Source organism: Pristis pectinata, chromosome 11 (genome assembly GCF_009764475.1).
Source record: "Pristis pectinata isolate sPriPec2 chromosome 11, sPriPec2.1.pri, whole genome shotgun sequence".
In the NCBI taxonomy this organism is placed as follows: Eukaryota; Metazoa; Chordata; class Chondrichthyes; order Rhinopristiformes; family Pristidae; genus Pristis; species Pristis pectinata.
Genome location: NC_067415.1, coordinates 22,606,547 through 22,610,632, shown reverse-complemented (window position 1 = coordinate 22,610,632; position 4,086 = coordinate 22,606,547).

The following is a 4,086-nucleotide window of genomic DNA, read 5'->3' as shown; positions in this document are numbered from 1 at the left end:
TTCAAATCACAAGCCTTCCTTTCTCTGGTCAACCAAGTGTAAGAAAGACATTTGGTGAAAATGAGAGCTATTAACTTTTGCATAAATATGTATGAAAGATAATCCTGCCTAACCATTTTTAAAAATGTATTCATTTTTCAGAATACGGGCTGCCAAGGCCCACATTTTTTGCCCATCCCCAATTGCCCTTATGGTGGAAGTGAGCCACCACCTTGAACTGCTGCAGTCCTGTGGGAAGATGCTCTTAGTGTTGTTGGGTTGCAGCAATAATGAAAGAACAACTGAATACTTTTAAGTCAGAATAGTGTGCATCTTGCAAAACCTGCAGATGGTGGTATTCTGATGCACCTGCTCCTTTTTTGTGGAAGGGTGTCCAAGTTTGGGTGGTCCTGTCAGGACAGCCTGGGTGATTAATTGCAGAGCATTTTCAAGATGGTTAACAGTGCAGACACTTTGCACTGATGGTGGAGCTGATTAATGTTTTGGATGGTGGAGTGGGTGCCAATCAATTGGACGATTATGTCTTGGGGAGTGTTGGAATTCTTGGGTCATGATGGAGTGGCAGGTCACTCACCACAGCATACCCAGCCTCTGATCTGCTCTTCCAGCCATAGCATTTATAATGCAGACTTCAGTGATGATCCGTAGGATGTCGGGGATTGAGAAGGCTGGTTATCCAGTTTTATAATTCCTAACAGTAACTTAACTTTTCAAAATCATTGCTAGAGTCTTTATTCTGCTTATAGCTTAAAAGTCATTCAAAGATAACATAATGCAGATGCTGGAAATCTGAAATATATAAGAAGCATGAAACACAAGTCAGGCATCAACTGCAGAGAAAGAATTAAGATTTAATGATTGGAGGTCAACAGTATACCAACACTTGAAAGAAATCATAAAGTAATTTTCTTAGGCAGCTCCTTAGGATCAAGGATGACTTGTTTCCACTTGCATTGTAGTTCTGAAGTGAATGAGTAGGACTTCTATGAGTTTCCAATGCATAATTTTCTTAAGTTAGTGCAGTCAGGAATGGGATGAGGATGGGTGTGGGAGAGGAGCAAAGAACAAAGGTCTGCGAAGGGTGGAGAGCATTGAACTAAAAGGATGGTGGTGCCCAGTCACACAGAATAGTACTGGACAAAGGATAAAGAAACAAGGGATGGTCTAAAAGGTGTAATTAGCAAAACTAGAGTCATTACTGGAAGATGATGTCCAAAATAGTAGTGGTTAAGATTCAAAGCAGCTGAATTTGATTTTGAGTCAGGAAAGCTGTAAAGCACCCAATTGGAAACCTAACCCTCATCTTCCTTCTGTGCTTGGTGTCAAATTTGGTTTGAAAATACCTTTGTGAAATGCCTTACAACATTTTGCTATATAAATAGTGCTAAATAAATACAAATTGATGGCATTCACTCCAGGTAGGGTTGCTGGGGGAAGAGTAGAATTTGCAGTTCTATTCATCATCATCTTTTAATCCTACTTAGATAACAAGGTGATTCCAGAGAAATGGAGGCTTGGAAACATTATACTCATTCTAAAAATGGAGGACAAACTTGGCAATTATGGACCAATTTAATATTGCTTCTAGGGAACCTAAAGAATAATCCAGGAGTAAATGAACAGCCACTGGAACAACACAATAACAGAGACTTAGCATGGATCTAGTAAGAGGAAATTGTATTGGGCTAATGAGTTTTCCAAAAAAGTAGACAAAGGTGGTGCAGTTGATGCTGTATATATGACTCAATAGAAGTCCATAAAGTAGGATATGTTGTTAGCAAAACCGAAGTCTGAGGTAAAATGTACAGGATTAGCATAGTTACAAATTTGTCTAAGGGTTAGAAAACAGAGGTTGTGGTGAACAGCTGTTTTTAGACAGGTGTGAGGTTTATAAACTGGTTTCCCAGGGTACAGGACCAGCACCACTGCTGTTTGTTTTCATACTTACATTTGAATATGTAGGGCATAATTTTAAAATTTGATAACATAGTAACCTGGAAATGTATTTAACGAGGAAGATAACAGATTTGAAGATGATATCAAACACTAAAGTGGTTGGAACCATAAATCATAGAACTGTTACAACATAGAATGCAACTATTCAAGCCCACTGAGTCAGTACTGACTTAGTAACCCAACAGTCAGGTGGATTTCCTTGCTCTTTCCATATAGTCCTACAAACCATTTTCTCTCAAGTGTGTAACCAACTCCCTTCTTAAAGCCTTGAGTATTTCTATCACTTCTACGGGCAGCGTCGGCTAATGGAAAATCACCTTGTTTGTGATCTTATAGACTCATATCAAACTAGTAATGATCTGTGCCATATCTCCTCTCAATCTTTGTTCCAAGGAGAACAACTGCAGCTTCTCCAGTATAACAATGTGTCTGAAATCAGTTGCCTCTAGATATTTAGAACAAATATATTCTTCTGGGCTAGGTTACATGCATCCTGGACAACCCATTCTACAATTTGGCAACTTTTCAATTAACGGAACCTTAGAAATTGTGGATCCTACATTAGTTCTAAATTTGGATCTGGCATCTGTACATAATTCACTGCAATCTTTCACAAGATTTTACCAAGGCTTTATGATTTGGACAGGAATTGGATGAAATCTGTGGTTGCACACTCCTTGTACTACTTCACAGCAAGGTTACAAAACTGCTTTTCATTCTGCAGCAATTGGTCTGTGTTCAAGAAGGACAGATCCAATGCATGTGATCATTAAAGTACAGGGGATGAGGGAACACCAGAACTGATCCTTATGCCAGCCAATGGAGCTACAAGGATAGACTGGAGAAATGCAGGCTATATCCCCTACAAGCAAAAAAGATAATTTTGTAGTACATAAAAGGTCAACTTGGAATATTACTTTAAATCGAGAGAGTATATAGTCAGATGGGTAAAGGACTGAAATCAGGACATTCTTAAACTGTAGCTAAATTATGGAATAGAATTTCAGAAAGATGGCTTTGAAATCTTGGAATCACTTTACAATCAGCAGCTGCAAGCAATGGAGTTGTGGATGGGTATCAGCTGGAGCAAGTGGTCTTCCTTATAATGATTTTATGATTGCACTTATTCTATTAAATCTACTACAGCTTCATCCATGTATCTCCAGCTAACTGCTTTTTATAGAAAAATATTTTTGACTACTCACTCCTGGAAATAGTCTAATTACAAACAAGCAGATCCAATTTAATCTGGGTTTGTTTAGGAATTTATTCAATATCGTGGGCGCATGACATTGAAATAATACCCATCCTGTTTAGACTCTGACATGTTAGATGTCTGTATAATCTCCTCAATATTGAATAATACAAGTGTTTTGAAAGAATATTCAGTAAACCATTATATTTTTATATTCTGAAAATAGAAAAGACAGCGTTGCATTTATATAGCACCTTTCACAACTTCAGGATGTCCCAAAGAACTTTTCAGCCAATGATGTAGTTTCTAAATTGTAGACATTATTAAAATTTTCCCTGTACATTGTGGGTTTAGGGACTGAAGATACCAAGGATAGGAATTTTTGAATCTATGTGTAATTATCCAAGAATACAAAAGATATTCTAAATTTAACCTTTATAATTTTTAATTAAAATATTGTGAATAGAAAAAATTCAAGTTTCAAGTTCCAGTGTTTCGCATAAATACTTTAAAATTTAGGTTCATTAACCTGAATCAACCAACAAGTTTAATGGTGATAATCCTCCGACACAAATCCCACTTAAAAATGAAACAAAACTGCAGATGCTGGAAATCCAAAATAAAAAGAGTAAATGCTGGCCAGGCAGCATCCGTGAAAAGAGAAACAGAATTTCTCTTAACCCACTTCTAACTAATGTGCTTTCTCACTTTCCCAGTTCTGATGAAAGGTCTTTGACCCAAGACATTAACTCTACTCCTTTTTCCCACAGATGGTGCCTGACCTGCCGAGTGCTTTTTGTTTTTAAGACCAGCTGCATTGGCTTTTATATTAGCCAATGAATTCAATGCTTAGGAATCTGAAACTGCTTCATAATTAATGGTGAAACCAAAGAATCCATATACAGAATAAAGGATTAAAAAATAAGAAACACAAG